This window comes from Crocodylus porosus, unplaced genomic scaffold (assembly GCF_001723895.1).
Source record: "Crocodylus porosus isolate Cpor-Errol unplaced genomic scaffold, CroPor_comp1, whole genome shotgun sequence".
Taxonomy (NCBI): Eukaryota; Metazoa; Chordata; order Crocodylia; family Crocodylidae; genus Crocodylus; species Crocodylus porosus.
Genome location: NW_017728911.1, coordinates 3,006,992 through 3,023,767, shown reverse-complemented (window position 1 = coordinate 3,023,767; position 16,776 = coordinate 3,006,992). Strand labels below are relative to the sequence as shown.

At 43.4% G+C, this 16,776-nt stretch overlaps 1 long non-coding RNA gene across 2 annotated transcripts; it reads right to left on the bottom strand.

Moving 5' to 3' along the window:
• Positions 1 to 8,404: 8,404 nt before the first annotated feature.
• LOC109308850 lies at positions 8,405 to 12,532 on the bottom strand. Of its 2 annotated transcripts, none has more exons than XR_002100716.1 (5): positions 12,462 to 12,532; positions 12,013 to 12,126; positions 10,235 to 10,407; positions 9,947 to 10,084; positions 8,405 to 9,711 (listed from the first exon to the last, which is right to left on the bottom strand). It is a non-coding gene; the product is annotated as an uncharacterized LOC109308850 (long non-coding RNA). The 2 variants fall into 2 exon arrangements; XR_002100715.1 differs by having other exon boundaries at positions 12,042 to 12,126.
• Between the last annotated feature and the right edge of the window lie 4,244 nt (positions 12,533 to 16,776).

Genomic DNA, 16,776 nt, shown 5'->3' with positions numbered 1-16,776 from the left:
TAGCCACTGTAGAGCAGCTGAGCTAATTAGCTGGGGCAGTCTAATTGGTATTGTCACTCAGCAGGGCTAATTCTAACACACTCCAAGCACCATGCAGAGGCAGCTGCAAGCCTTCTGGTTTAGGAGGCAGCCTGCCCAGAGCAATGTAGCAGTGTTTGAGGGCACCACCGCTGGGAATGATGTTTACTTTGCAGACCTGACTATCATCCTGTTTTCTTAAGAAGCACTTCTGTTACCCAGCTTGGTTTTAGGTATACTTCAAGTAAACCTGACTTTTAAATCATCTGATCCTGCAGATTTTTAATTTGTCTGTCTGTCTGTCTCTCTCAACGCCCTCCCCCAACCTTGCCAAAATTTCATCCCATTTTCAGTGACTCTGCACATTATCTTCCATCTGAATCCTGGTGCTCAAGTTCTCAGGCCAGGGAGTAATTTGGGGAAACAAGAGGGTAATTTAAAAATAAAAAGTAAAAATTAATTTCATGCTGGGGAAAGGTGTGAGACTGACAGCTCTTGCAGATAAAGCTTATATATACATTGAGCAGGGATGGTGTTTCAGGCTCCTGAGCTGTCAATCCAGTGCTTTGTACACACACTACGTTCACTTAAAAACAAAAAACAAAACCCTCTAGGGCAACTAGTTATGGAAAAACACCACTATCTCACCACCTCTCCACATGCCTCTCTGGGGGGCAGTGATCAAAGGTGGGAAACCAAAGCATGCAACTCCACTGGGATGTGAAATGCAAGTGATCATGCCATGAACCTTCCTGACAGGTATACTGCACATTAAGTGTGTCAAGATTTGTATATCTGCTGTCACAATGCGGTTTTACCACTTTTTGATTTCCTTGGTACCTGACTGGCAGCTTTAGACATCAAATTACAGTCTGAACATGACAGGCTGCAGCCCCTGACTAAGGCACTAGATCAAGCTAATTGAAATAACAGATATGCCTGAATAGGAGTTCCTTAAGAAAAATGAAACCTTAACAACAGCTGCATTTATTTCTAACATAACTAGACTGGACTTATCGACTAGCTGGCATTTCTGCTACTGCATTTGAAGTTTATTGATTCTGAGAAATATGGAATGAACTTCAGAGGGGTCAGAATAGGACCTTGTGCCCAAATGAGACATACAATGATTCAAAAACACCAGACAGAGCAACGGGAGAGGTGAGAATCTCAAACCGGTTTCTAGTTCATATCCAGCAAAGATGGCTGTTTTTGAAAATCGTTAGTACCTGGTGGTTGGCTTGGGCCTTACTGGAAATGAGCTGAAAGATCCAGTCCACCTTTTAATGTACAAATGTTGCATTACAAGAAAATATCATCTTAGTTGCCACTTTATCAATTAACATCTTTGGTGATATTCTTAGGAGGGTGAAAGAAGGATGCTGCACAGTCCTTTCAGTCAGGGTGAAGCACATTGGCAAGAAATGTGGAAGAAGTTTGCATTAATGCTGACCTTGCCAAGTGTGTTCTGGGGAAAAGGAAAGATGACTTCAGTCCCCAGAGGCATTAAGCCAGCAACATTCGCAACCAAGAAAAGGAAAGAATTTAGAAGTTTGGAACCAATTTGCATTGACTACGCCTGAAGAAATCTGCAGAAAAAGGGGTATCTGGTGGTTTAGGATTTTAGAGGTGCTCTTTACCCCAAATTCACACACCCATACATGTATGTGATGAGGAATTATTTTCACAAGAAGACCTCTATGCAATATGCAAAAACATAATATGATGTAGTGAGATTAAGGTTTATTTCTATATCATCTGGAATGCACATTCAATTCTAGGAAGGGAAGAGATGGTATTGTGTGTAGACAGGCCATTCTGAGGTAGATATCAAAGATGGCACAGATGCAAGGAGTAGACCATGAGCACTACTGTACTCCTTCTATAGCCCGAATTGACTGAAATAGACCTTTAAGTCCTTATTTTCAGGCTGTTTTGCTTTAAGATCTATAAGCTTTGTCTAACTTTTCATGCAAATACTAGTAAATCTTGTTCTTTATGATCTCAAGGCTCTTCCTGAAAGATCAGGTAATATTCATGTGGTCTTTTTGGGACTGACTGTCATACCAGCTGCAGCCAATCCTTAATTAATCTGACAGAGCCAGGGTATCCAAGGAAGTGTTATTTGGACAAGGTAGATGTAAAGAAAATCAGTTCTGGTATTCTGCTAGTGTTTTGAATGTTTACTGTTACTACTGCTATTAATGTTTTTATTTTATTAAAAATAGAATAAATGTATTATGCTTGCCATTTTTAAACACATTCTAAAGAAAGTTATCAAATAGTTCAGTAAAGGATACTTTCATGAGGTTCAATAAGGACAAGTGCAAGGTCCTGTGCTTAGGACAGAAGAATCCCATGCATGGGTACAGGCTGGAGATAGATTGGCTAAGCAGCAGATTTGTAGTAAAGGACCTGGGGATTACAGTGGACAATAAGCTGAATATGAGTCAACAGCATCCCCTTATTGGAAAAAAGGCTAATGGCATACTGGGCTGCGTTAGTAGGAGCATCACCAGCAAACTGAGGGAAGTGATTTTTCCCCTCTATTTAGCACTGGTGAGACCACATGTGGAGCCCTGTGTCCAATTAGGGAGCACAAAACTAATAAATTCTGCAATACAGTAGTACTTATAAATGCAGTGTACCCTGCTGCAGAGTTTTTTGCAGGCAGCAGCACAGATGTAGATGGTGCCACAGCTAGCTGGGGCAAGGAGTATTTCAGTGTGGGGCTAACCAGCCAGCAGCCCCTGTGCTGAAGCACCTCATGCCTTAGCCAGTCCCTCCACTGCATGTGGAGCCCAGTAGGAGCAGCCTTGGGCTGGCAGGCTGACCTTTCTCCTCCCCCCCCATGTCCCTTTCTAGCCTCGGACTGGGCTCCACATGCTGCACACATGCTGCAAAAAGATCCAAAGTTTATTTGTGCACATTGACTGCACGTGTAGATGTGCCCAGTAAGGGCATACAGTGAACTACAGTATATGAACAGGCAAACACACTGAAAAAGATACAACACGCAGTAGCACCGAGGGAAAAGCATTCCTCTTAGATAGTTAAAAGTGTGTCAAGCCTTTGAGGTGCACTCATTGAAGGGCTAAGGCACTAAAATATTGAGGGAGAGTCTGAGGATATCTTCCAGGGGATAGGGAACCCATCAACAACATTAAAAATAGAGGTAAAAAAGCCCAACAATTCCAAACTTCATAACACTAGGAAAGTGCAAGTCAGAGGCTATAAGAAAAATGGGATGGGTTTATTGCTCTGAGAAACATAGGGCAAGTAGAACCACCAGAGTGGATATACTTGCTGGTCAATGAAGGAAAGCATCAAAAATAATCTTTTGCTTACATATAAACCCCAAAGATCTAAATAAATATAAAGAGGGATTTTTTTCCTACTTCCTAAAAGGGGAGAAATGTTTGGAGAGATGGATGATGCCAAATATTTGTCTGTACTTGATGTGTCAGCAGGATTCTGACAGATACCCTTAGAAAAACATAGTACACATTTGTACACATTCAGCATCCCTTTGGGGGATGCTGTTTCCTCAGGCTGCTTGCTGCTTTGCATTTGGCACCTGAGGTGCTTCACAGGAAAATATAACACATTTTTTATGGTGTTGGAGAAAGTAAATTTGACAGAGGGGATGCTTTAATTGGGAGGAAATATAGAAGATCTTGACCAGAGGCTCTGAGTAGCTTTGGAAAGAACTACAGCGAAAGGTAAACAAGCAAAAATGTAAATTCTGCATAGCAGAAATAAAAATATCTGAGGAAAGGGTTAACACAGCAAGGTGTACGGGGAGATAACAGTGAAGCTGACACTATTACCAGCACACCTGCCCAAAGAAACAAGGAAGGGGTTCAAAGATTCCACGGTAGGGTGAACTATGGAGGGTAATTTGTGTCTAACTTAGCCGCCCACACCACCAGCTTGAGATCCCGACTGGGCAAGATGTCTTATCGAAGTGGGATGCAACTCTTAACAAAACTCCTGACAGAGCGCCCAGATCTCCTACTGATTTCAATGGAAGCCAGAAGTTCATTGTCCCCACAGTAGGCTTTCATTTAGGAGCAGGATACAGATATGGTTGTTTCATATTACCAGAAGAGCTTGCCCTACTGTCCTAGCCAACTTCTATGGCTGATACCTATATGTGGCCTCCTTGCATGTCTCTTATGGCTCCAATTAGAGACAGAATTTTCATTTAGTTTTGCTTTGTACTGTTCCTACTGTTCCCACTCCAGCAGTTCAAGGAAGGGGCCATGTATCCTTACCTTCCAGGGCTGCCAAAAAGCCTAATTAATTAATGAACTGTGTTCTGCCCTCATTCTCGGTGTACCATTCTGTTCATGTCAGCAGGGTCACTTTTTTTGTAAAGCAGTTTGAAATCTTCCAATAACAGCTAGGTAAAGGGATTATTATTTGCAGTTAAAATACAGAGAGGGGGCATGCTGAACAATGATGCATATTCCTTTTAATCCCAGTGAATGAGCCTAGCAAAATGTCAAATTTCCACCATTGTTCAGGGAGGAGTTTCAAGACTAGTTGCCTTCCAGCACACTGGAGACTCCAAAGAAACTTGTTCTTTGTTTAATTGCATTGCTATGTATGTGCTACTGCAGTGTGGGAAGGGGAAAGGAAACAGAAGACCCTCTGAAGTGCAGATGAATTCCTGTTGCAGCTTGAATATGCTAAGCAATGCTAAGCAATGTGAAAGAGTAAGGCCCAACTTTCTGTATATCTAGGAACTCACAAAGGGAGTGTCTGCAGAGACATCATCACCTCAAGCAGGACCATCTCCTTGTTTAATTACCATTTGCTTTTATAATTAGGCTGCTCTAATCATACAGCTGTAGGAAAAAACTTTGTTCCCTTTTGAGACGTTTCATGCCAGCCAAATGTGGATGCTGCATGTTTCCCAACAGCCACAATTAGTATTAGGGAGGGCCATGAGGCCTATGACCATGTAAGCATGAGAGATATACATGGGAAGGGGGTAGGGCTCATATAACATTTTCTGCAAAAAGGAAAATGGACAATAATTTACAGAGCCTGCCCACCACATCAAGGGAGGATAGGCAGAGGAACACTTAGACTTAAATCCAAATTAGACATCAACTAGGTACGGAGGTACTTAACCTTGTCAGGACTGAGGAACTACTGGGCAAATGCAGAAGCAGAATTTTAGATGCCTTGGCATCTTGAATGTCAAAACTTGAAATGCTAAACAGTGGAGACACTTCCAAAATTATGCAGTTCCCTGGTGGTTTCCAAGATTAAAAATTTAGCCATTGGCATCCACATTCTGCTGCAGTCTCACATTAAGACACATAAGCCCATTTTTGGAACTGAACCCTAGTGCCTTCTCCCACCTCATTTTTCCTACTGAGCCATGATATTCCACTTCTTTACAGTGGCATTGTGCAGAGTACCATCTGCAAAGTCCTCCAAAATCCTTAGCTGAAAGGTCCTATATAAATGCAGAGCATTAGTTCACTCTTAAAAATAAACAGGAACAGCAACGGGTCTCAGGCACTTACCTACCTTTCAGTCCATACTACAGTGCAGTGTTGAGACTTCCAGTGCTCCACAGTGCCATGCCATCAGCGAGGTCTCTTTTCTATCTTCTCATATGTCATTGTCTGCATAGAAGCTGAAGGTCATCAAAGACCTCCAGAGAATAAACAGGAGTCCTGCCTGACATTCCTTCAATAAGTAAAACACTTTTGAGTAGCGAAGACTGCCCAAATTATTGCAGAGCACATGACTGCCACTGAACTTGTGTTCACACCCACTGCACTACCATGATCTAACTCATTACAGTGCTTAGCAAAGCACTTTGAACCGCCTCAAGCATGAAAAGCACCATATAAGAGCACATTTGATTCCTGTAAAAAGGTATTAAGGAAAGTTAGAGGCACTGCTGATATGCACAATGGGTATAACTGGCAATGTTCACAGAAGCAAAATTAAAGTTTTAGGCATCAATGCCAGAGGGCACCATGTGCCTAATCCCCTATGCTTTCATGATTGGTGTTTCCTGACTGTGAGCAAGGCACAAAGCTAGCTTGTCTTTCTGAAATAGCTATCCCTTCTATATCAGATCTAAAATTAGGAGTCTGGCCAATACATTTTCTCCAGTTATTTGAATTAGTTTTTGAAGAGAGAAGCAAAAAACTGCTGACAAGTGCCTGGCTGTCTTTCGGTCCTTCCCATTCTGCCGTTACCCCTTATCAGTTTAGTTATGGTCCCTATATAGATCACTCTAACCATTTGTTCATGATTCCCCTAGTATCAGAGCTCTGGAGATGCACCTTATTTTATATCCAACCTGCTATTCTTGTGCCATACCTTTTCATGGTACAATAGGCACCTCAATTCTGCCCTGCAGCACCTCTGTTGTTCTAGTCCTGGAGCTTACCCAGCTCTGCCACAGAACCTCACTCTTGAACTGTTGTACCTACTTGCTATTTCAGTTATTGGCTTTTACTAAGCTTTGTTAGGGCACCATTGCTCTGACCTTCAATACATCCGTTAGGTCTGGCCTGGCCCTTTCCTTACTCTCTTGTCAACCTTGCCAAATTCAGAATTTTTCAGGGGTTTCTTCTGTGAAATGGACGCATACCACAGGGACTGGATTGAGATTGCTAAACTCCTTTCCTTGAGTGACTGACAGAACTTGACTGGCATATAGTGATCCTTAGGAGCCTGAAAGTGCTTATTGTCTCCTACATTCTAGGAGAATGAGTAACATCTGGGTGTGTGAAAGTTTTCATGCTGGCCTAGTACAGAGTCATGGGATTGGAGCAGATAGGAGTTGAGGTGGGAGTGGAGCAATGTTTTACATTTGCACCCCCAAAAGTTAAGGGGTCCCACAGCCCCTATCCAGCATTGCATTGCCAGAAGGTCAGTCATGAAACCTGAGCATTAAAGATCAGAGGGGGGTAAAGGGAGATGAATCTTTGGGGTTCCCAAAGAAGCCCAACAGGACCCCTACATTATGGGATCAACTGGGAACATGTTCACTGCCTGGACTTCTAGCCTGCCATGGTCCTTACTCAGCTATTATTGCTACAATTCTCATAGACTTCAATGGGAGCCTGCCAGAATAAGAAGAGCATAAGAGCCTTAAGATTTAATATATTATGAACTTGGACATCATGGAATTCCACTAACAGGATCAGGTTATGGCCTTGGATCTCCACATAAGGCCTAGAAAAGTATTTGGTAGAATCCAGTGTTGCCTCATATATTGTGATTCAATGACATGTCTGGGTCCTGCCATCCCTTTCCAAGCAAAACATCAACTGACTTCACTAGGAGCAAGGGCCTGAGTTACAGCTGCAGTGCTGGGTCCACAGCAAAAAGAGGTGCCTAGGGAGAATGCAAATGTAAAAAGGTTCTGGTGCATAGCATACTTGCTATTAAGTGTATAGGAAATGTTATTTGTGAGCTTACATCTAAAGTGCTGACTAAAAGGTTTCCCATACTTTTCACTCAGTTTCCTTTTCTGTGCTGTCCTCCTCCTCCTGCCACTGCCAAAAAACTGTGGCTGCAAGAGAGAAGCTTTCTGATTTGCAGGTACTAAGATGGGGAGTTTTCTTCTTCTGCAACATTTTTTTTTAAGTTTAATTAGTATCCACAGCCAAATTAGCCAAAACTAATGCCAAATCTAAGTGTCCAGAACCATAAGTGGCCCTACTACTGGCAAACAAACGTCCTCCAGCCCACCTGGGGCTTCAGATGTTTCCAAACCCTTTGGCAGGCATCCTACGTGCAGGCCCAAGCCCAGAGGTTTGGGGTTCAGATGCCCCCAAGTTTTGCTTCCCCTTAGCCATAAGGCCCTCAGAGCAAGCAAGGGAGGAGACTCCCACTTCCATAAACTGGGCTTAAAGCCACTGCACCTTGGCAGGTACTGAACCATATCACAAGAGCAGTTCTCTTGGGTAGCACTTCAGGAAAACTGCCTTCTTGGACACAGATACATGGTATTTCCCCTGCCAGGTTAACAAGCCACTACGCTTGTCCTAAGCCTTCGAGAGATGTTAAGAACAGATTGAATTTTATTAGTAGATGTTAAGAGTCACGAACCAAAAAGATGACAAAGCCAGTAGGGAAATACAAATCACCCAAGCAAGGGAGTAACATAAGAGGGGTGGGGGTGAGGAGGGGAATGCAACTAGGTTACAGAACATACGATATTAGCCAACTAAGCCTGGGGGCGAGGGAGGGGGTGGGGGAAGGGGAGGCAGGGGGTTCACAGCGCTGAGAGAGAAAGAAGATAGATGCACACAAACCCATACAATGGTCCGCAGCGATGGAGGGAGTGGGTTGGAGAAAGTGTCTCAGTCCATATAGAGTCTCATTGCGGGGGTCCTCTTCAGGTGGAGCAGGGTGGTCTATTGTTGAAGGTTCCTCTTGGAGTCCCTTGGGGGTAGAGGGGGGTTCAGGTGGTCCTCTCTGGGTCTGGTCCAGTGGTGGTTGGTCTGGCGGGGTTGGTGTATTGGCGATAGCCCATGATGTGCTCTACGTAGATGTTGCAGGACCAGCAGATCATGTCAGACACCATAAGGCAGTGCATCTGCTTGGCGTAGCAGCAGGAGACACAGCAGGCATGCAGGACGCTCTCACTGCTGGGGTCCCAGGCTGTTGGATCATACTACACTTGATCTTAGCAGCAAAATGAACTAACCAGAGAGAACCTCAGACAGGGTCACCTTACCATCTTCTGCTCAGGGTCCCAACTACCCTCTCACTAGTTCACCCCACTACATCTCCAGTGACTTCCATAGAGTGATTTCTGCCTTAGTGAGAGCAGAACAGGTGCTAACTAGTTCCAATTATAATGGAACTTCTTGGTGAGATGAACATCTGCCCCATCGCATCATTTCTAGAGCCTATCTAATGGTAGCAATTTAGACCAGAAAGACAGCTCCAGGCCCTTCCCATCTGACCACTGAAGTCCTTCAACAATGTGCTGTGGGGGCTGGTCAGTCCCCCCTCAGCAGCAACAGAATTACATCTGGGTCTGCTGGACCCAGCTGTTGTAGACTGCTTTGAGAATTGGACTCTCTAGCTTCATTGCTTCTGCTAACTGTCTCTGACTACTACCGCACTTCTTGTCTGCTTGCTATTAACACACCAGTGTGCTGCAGTGTTTGACATTCCTATAACAAACTTTGATTTATTCAGCCTTATACAATCCTTCCTCCTTTGTGTGGCCTTGAGAACAGCTTAACAGGCATAGTAAAGTAGAATCCATTTCAAACAAGTCACTACCAAAGGAACAGACCTTTTCAAAGAATACGACTTCTGTGAATCTAACCCCTCCTGTCCAGAATAATCAGGGTTCCTTTATAAATGCAGTTTATTTAGGCTTGGCAGAGACCGGGTCTAGCACATACTCCAATGAGTAAACTTAAAAAAAAAAAAAAAAAAAGGTGTGGTAAGTTCAAATGAGATTTACAGAGTTACAGAATAAAGGGAAGAAACAATCCAGAGATAAAATATAACGTGCTATATTCACAGCTCAATCAGTCAATTTACAGTGACTCCAAGTACTTGAGCAGCCATCCAGCAAAAAGGAGTTTGGCTCCTCATTTTACAGCATGTCTGGCCGTATATGATTCTTTACCCCATAGCGAGGCAGATGACTAGTGCTCCTTTCCACGCCCACTGCTCGCAGAAAACCTGTAAGCCATTGTGTCACTGGAAGTCACGTGGAGTTATTTCAGTGTGCGATACCATAACTCATCCTGCCACCAAAGCGACAATGTCTACTAATAAACATGCTCATTTCTATAGGGAGATGCGTTTTGTGTTTTTTTAAAGTTATCTTGACAATTATGTGCTGAGTATACCAAATGGCAAGGGCTGGGGGAGGGAGGGGGTGGGGAGAAAGCCTTCAGCTCAAAAATTATTGTACCTATTTTTAGGCTCCTAAAGTCACGCAGTGCTGCTCCTCCTCTGTTCTGATGACCCAGCACGTATCATTCTGGGTTGTCACAGATCCCAGGCAGTCATGATGGATTGTGGAGCTGTCCTATGGGGCAGCGTTAGGGTGCTGGGGGGATGACACGTAAATGAGAAGCACAGTTGTTCTGAGGGGGGCATATACTAGTTTTATAACAATACTTATAAAGACTTTATCATTATCACACACACACACACACACACACACACACACACACACACACGGGAAGGGGGAACAAACCTTGTCAGGAGCACCATGTAATAATGCAGACTCTACTTAATGAATCTTCCTCTGTTGGCATGGACATTTCAATAATGCAGCAGGTCTTCCCTGCCTCTGGGACTTCCCAGCATGGTGCTTGCTGAGGAACCGCGGTGACACAAGAGGAGCTGGCCAGCAGCAACTTTAAGGAACTGAAACAATCAAGCGAAAAAAGAGCCAGTTAGAATAATTTCTTGCTTATCATCCCTTTGCCCCATTGCTAATTGGAGCACAAGGAAAAGGGCCCTAAATTTAGGGCAAATTAATTTTCCAAAGTCTCTATCATAGACACATACATGGTTTCATGTGTAACCCGTGATAGTTTTGTAACACTTTGGTGCTCTGAATTAGAGGTGAAGGTTATAAGGTAGAGAAGTGCTATTACCCCATTTTACTCACACAGACAGACAACAGGCTTGTCTAGACTGCTCTTCTGCTGTGCCCAGGAGCTCTACCGTGAAACCCGCCCTGCCTACTTGCTCTGCCTACTTGCTGAACCCTGGAAATGAGGCAGTGTAGTCACCTTAGAGCTACCCTGAGATGTGCCAGTAAACATGCATGAGACAGACATTTTGAAAGCAGCTTTGGACATATGTTCAGGGTTGCTCTGAGGCTATCATGTAGTCTTATTTGGGGGGATTTTGAGTATGCAGAGTGTGGAAGAGTGAGAGGGGCACACTGCACAGCAGCACTCCCAGGCCTGGCAGAGAAGCAGCGTGGAGAAGGTCTACATGACTTATCTGACGTGGTTCCAGAGATCTACCGGCAATCAGAGAATCCAAGCCAGGTCTCCAGAGTGTCACACTTCCTTCATTGCTGGCCTATCCCTCCTTCCTAGACACTATTTTTAAGGACCATATTATATAAATCAGGATTATGGAAACATTTCTCACTACATACTACTTACAGTTACCCAAAAGCAAATATATTGGGCTACAGGCAATTAAAAACACACTGGTAACTTGCTCCAGTTCTCATAGCACCAAGCACCCAGTTGAAGAGTACAAATACAACAGCAAGAAAAAATGGTGTGCTATATATTTTAGGCAGCAGATAATTGCCTGACATTTTAGTGAATCTCTTCTAAATAAGTTCTTGATTTAGGAATAAACCAGCAATAAGAGGTCCAATCCCTATTTTGCGACCATAAAATGTTTTTATCATCAAAGCATTATATAGCTATGAGCTATGCCATTCATTCTTCTGAGTGAAAAAAGCTTCCATTGGCACCAAGTTGGAAAATGAGCAGAGGAGAAAAAATGGGGCTTGATGCTGAATAAGTTCCTATTGACTTCAGTTCAGCAGTATGAAGAGCTCCTCATGTCTCACAATCAGCACCCCTGCCCCCCGCTTTTGCTTAATGGCATATGGTTTCTCTGCACCGTATATCACTTTAGTAGAACATGTTTTAAACAAAGGCTGGTGAAAGGTTCACACAGCATCAGTGTAAGCTATCCGTATTATTTAATCACTATGGAGGCATGCTATTCACAGAACACATGCTGGAGCTTGAGTCTAGAACAACCACTTTTATTATCATTATGACTATGGATTTGTAGACAATATCTGCTCCCCTTCTTTCCATGCCTGTGCCTTTGAAGTCAGGGTAACAGCTTTTGGATTCAAATCCTCCGATGAGACTTCCTAATTTATTAGGTAAAACATCTGGAAAAAATGAAGACTTGTGGCAATGTAAATCCCCAAGGAGAGGAGGGAGGTTTCAGTTGAACAGCCCTCCAGTCCGAAAACAAGGAAACCTGAGCACTGGTGAGTTGGTTGAGATTACCCTGAGGTTCAAAACTCAGGATTAGAGCTAGCCTGGCAGCATTTCACCCACTGGCCCAGAAACCGTCATGCAGAGTTGGTCCAGCCTGGAAACACAAAGAAGTACATACATTAGCTAACAGCCCTCACTGTGTGGATCATGCAACAGCAAACTAAATGATTTTCATGCGTTCTTGCAGCTTGAATGTCAGTAGCAATTCTGCCCTTGACATTAATAAGGTAACTTCCGTTATAAATCATTGCATACTGTGAAAGTAGCATGAAATGTAAAATAGAGGCCCCTCTCTCTTGCAAAAGAAAAAGAAAGCAGCCAAAGCCAAGGGTCCAAAATGCAGAGCCCCAGGCACCTATACCACATTGCTATTATATACTGGTGGGGAAGAGAGAGGAGGAAGGATTTTTCTATCCCCCAAACACCTACCTCTGAATAAAGTACCAGTAACAAAGATTTTGAAAGGCAAAGAAACAGGGACCCCCCAGTATACTGAGCAGGAGGGAACAAAACCTGTCCAGGTGACACACATGGAGACAAGTACTTTATGAACTGGAGTTCTGGTCTTAGTCGGATTGAACCTGGCACTAAGCATGGAGAAAAAAAGAGAGAGAAGCTGACTATTGATCAAGGAATACTTTCTTTACTGCTGTTTCACTGCCTACTGGTTTGGTTTTTTTATATACATTTTTAAAAGGAGAGCAACAGCAGAGTTGGAGATCACAGAGGTACTTGACTCCGAACTATTTACGTTTTCTGCACTTCTTCACACAACAACTCCTATTCCACATTCCAGAGCTAACGCTGTTTCCCTGGAGAGCCATCTTTTGACAGTTATTTTTCCATCTAAATCCCCCTTCAAGCAATTTGAATAATATAGTTCAAATAGTAGCCTAGATGCCAAGGTTCTCCTTTTTCTTTTTTTGGAGGGGGTTTAGGGCCAGGAGGGAAGTGGGGGTGGAGAACATTTTTTAATCAGATAAATTATTGCTGGGAAACCAGCCACTTTTCTCTGTTCAATTTATACTCTATGGGGACTCCATCTAATACCCCTTCTCTTAGTGTGAAGCAGGACCAGTGAGATGCTATCTCAAACCAGGGAGGAAGAGAAAAGGTGGGATGGAATACAGGGAATGAACAAGGAACTGGGGAATGGATTGTATAAAACAACAAAGAAAAGTGGAAAATCCCAAAGGAGGAACAAATGCTGCAGACAATTAGAGGAGAAAGAGAAAGAGAAAAGGTTTACTACATTTAAATGCTGTCAAACCAGAAGAGGCTAAGACTATGTGATTTGAGTTAAATGTAGTATACCCTATAAGTGGGCTAGAATGGCTCTGGGGATTAGTAAAGCTTTATAGAGCCTTTCACCTGTAGGCAGTGGGTTCAATTTTAGCCCAGCTGATATTTGTAGCTGAAAGCTGTTCCCTTCAAATGGCTTCTTGATGTGAAATGAGTCTGATGATTTCTCTCCTGTTTCCCAGTGGCAGATGTTCATTGCACCAAAAAGTGCTATTATAATTGGAACTAGTTAGCACTTCTGTTGGCAAGGAAGGAATAAAGGTATCTCCCACCAAATGAGGCTTGCAGTGCTGTCTATACACACCTCTGATGATCTTCAGCATGTCGGTAACACATAGGGGACTCAAACAAGATGAGGCTCTATTGTGCTGGGCTGTGGTACACACAGAAACACCAGGGGCAGAAGAAACCACAATTTAAGCAGACATGGCAAAGGGGGCTAGGAGTGAAAAACAGGGGCACAGAGAAGGGAAGTGATTTACTCACGGTCACCTATAAAATCTGTGGAAGCACCAAGATGGAATCCAAGTCTCCTGACCCATGCTTTAACCATTATACCACACTGCTCTCCATAAATCTCACTTTCTCTTTAATAGATTAAAAGGATTTCACTCCCAAAACTCTCCAATCGAACTCCATTCAAGTATTATGAATCTTTCCCATCGAAGAAATGAAAGGGCAATATAGGCTGCAGAGGTACTACAGTAAAGTGATGTAATGAATACTTACCAATATATTAGGATTGTGGCATTCAATCACTTTGGGTCCAAGGTACTTGAAAGAGATGCTCTTTACTTAGAGACCAATTCTAACTGCCTCTGCATGACAGGATACAGGCTTCCAAAACTAAGCCACTCTAAGCTGCGGTTCCCAAAACCACATCTTGCTTTTCTAGCCAAACTTAATACTTAACAAACACTGATACAGCACACATTTAAAAACCATTTAGCCTACCTACTAACTAAATCCACTAATAAAGTATGATTAACCACTGAGGGAATTTGTAGGCTTGTGAATCACCCAAGAAACAGTAGAACTACTGTTGTCAGGAGGCAGTAAATCCATTTGATCAGGCAACATTAGATCATGAGGGCTATGTGCTTGCCCAACTGAGACCTTCTCAGGGAAAATGGTCAGTTCTGTGCCCTTTATCTCCCCCTCCTTCCTGAAAGCTGGAGAGGGAGTCACCTAGTCTTCCTCACGCTGCTTGTCTTATGGTATTCTGGATCTTAAATCATCTCTTGTGTTAGAGTGCTTGCTGCCTGCATAATAAGCTTCATCTTAGACAGCATGGCATCTATTCATAGATTCATAGACATTTGGGTTGGAAGGGACCTTAGCAGATCATCGAGTCTGACCCCCTGCCCTGGGCAGGAAAGAGTGCTGGGGTCAGATGACCCCAGCCAAGTGTATGTCCAGCCTCCTCTTGAAGACCCCCAAAGTCTTTGAGAGAGCACCACCTCCCATTCCAGATTTTGGCAACCCTAACTATGAAAAAGTTCTTCCTGATGTCTAACCTGAATCTGCTCTCTGTCAGTTTGTGTCTGCTGTTTCTAGTTACTCCAAGGGGTGCCCTGGTAAACAGAGCATCTCCTATACCTTCATCCCCCCCCCCCAACCAAATGAATGGTGTGGGAACTGCTTTTTCCTTTGTCAAGGTGTAATTTTGGGTTGCTTCATAGTCTGTCTCTGGGATTTAAGTGTCTTTGTCAGAGATTTGGTTAGCCTCCAAAATGGGAAGGTTGGCTTTTCAGTATTAGATCAGCCATGAACTTTTCCACAGTTTGACTTTCCCTTTATGATCTCAGGTTAAGAACATCTCTCTCACATTTCATTTCACGTGGAGTGCAGGGCTCCTCAAATTTCTGTAATAGAGTTTCATAGCCACCTCTTATGCTCAAATTAACCAAAACCTGTTAAACACATCAAGTGCATCAGAACCAGCTATTGTCAGAAATGGGACTGCTTGCTGCTATGCTCCATGTTACTGGCTCCCTTGGCTTGCAGAGTAAATGAAGTGCTCTTACAATTTTCCTATTGATGTTTCACATTTCCAGAGTTCCAGCTCTGGTGAAGCTGGTAACTGCTCTTTTCTGCCACTCAGATTATTTTATTTTTATTTATTTTACCCCTGGTACCATGTGATGTCCAGGAGTGATTTGAGCCGGACATACTTAAAAAAGATCCTAACTAGTCAGTGGGCGCATCTACACAAGATGCTTACTGCACAGTAGCCTAATAACACCGTGAGGTAGTGTGCCAGTCAATAACTCTGCTAATATCCTACTGTGTAGTGTTATTAGGCTACTGTGCAGTAAGCATCACCAAAAAACCATGCGCCAGTGCTACTGCGCAGTAACTGTAGTTACTGTGCCTTTAGTTAGTACTTCATTAAGCAAGTACTAAACTTCGACAGTACAGTAAGTACTTCAACAGTATAGTTCTTAGTAGCACAGAGAGCACAGATCAGTGAAGAGCAGTAGAAACCAGCAGGTAGTATGGCGAATTGGCCTGTCAAAGTCTTCAGAAAAGAGAAGAGGGAACAGGTCCCCAGACTCTGTTGTGCAAGTGGGGGTGTGGAGAAAAGAGGACTATGTGCTAGCCTGATTGATAGACCTCTTTTACATTGGAAGTCAAAGGAAGGCCAGGGGTTAAGTAACCCAGGGACCTACATGACTCCAAAATGTTGTTATTCTGCCTTGCAGTAGGACACCATAACTATGGGTACAGTCTGTGCCACACTTACATACTTAAAAAAGGGCTCTGAGGTGTGTTAAGACCGTGACTTTTGTGTGCTGCTAGTTGGAGGCTCACTCAGAAGGACTAGGTCAACTCTAGGATGTTTCTTCCTATTTCCCACTAGTGCATGGTATTTCTGGTGACACAGTCAGCCTGGCCTTCCTGCAGCATGTTAACCACTGTTTTGTTTAAACCTGCCAGGACCAAACTAAATGGTGATTAAAGTGCTGGTGGCCACTAAATCCTATTCCACTGGCACTCTTTGTGTCACTACTGCTAGCGAGCCAGTGGGAAATATAAAGAGAACTGCTGAATAGAGGAGACCTGCTGTTTCCATGAGTAGCATTTCCCTGAACTTGGGAAACAAATCTGTGCCTATCCATAGCACTTGAGTTTCCTGCAAGTTTCAACATGAGCAGTCTCTGCTGGATATAGCTGTCTGTGCCAAAAATAACACTTTTACCCCCAAAACATTTGTAGGATTTGAGCCACTGACATCTCCCAGGAAACTATGAAAGGCACTCTGCATTATTAACTTCTTTGCTCCCTTTTGCTCTGTAAAGACCTTTATGTGAGATCCAGATCTTTGTTTTTTACGTGTGTCTGCTGTTTGTTCTTCACCTGAAGTCAGACTTGTCTATTTGGGGAATATTGCCTATGGTTACTTTGGTAACTTCAAGGAGGCTTTTAAGCAGGGCAAGAG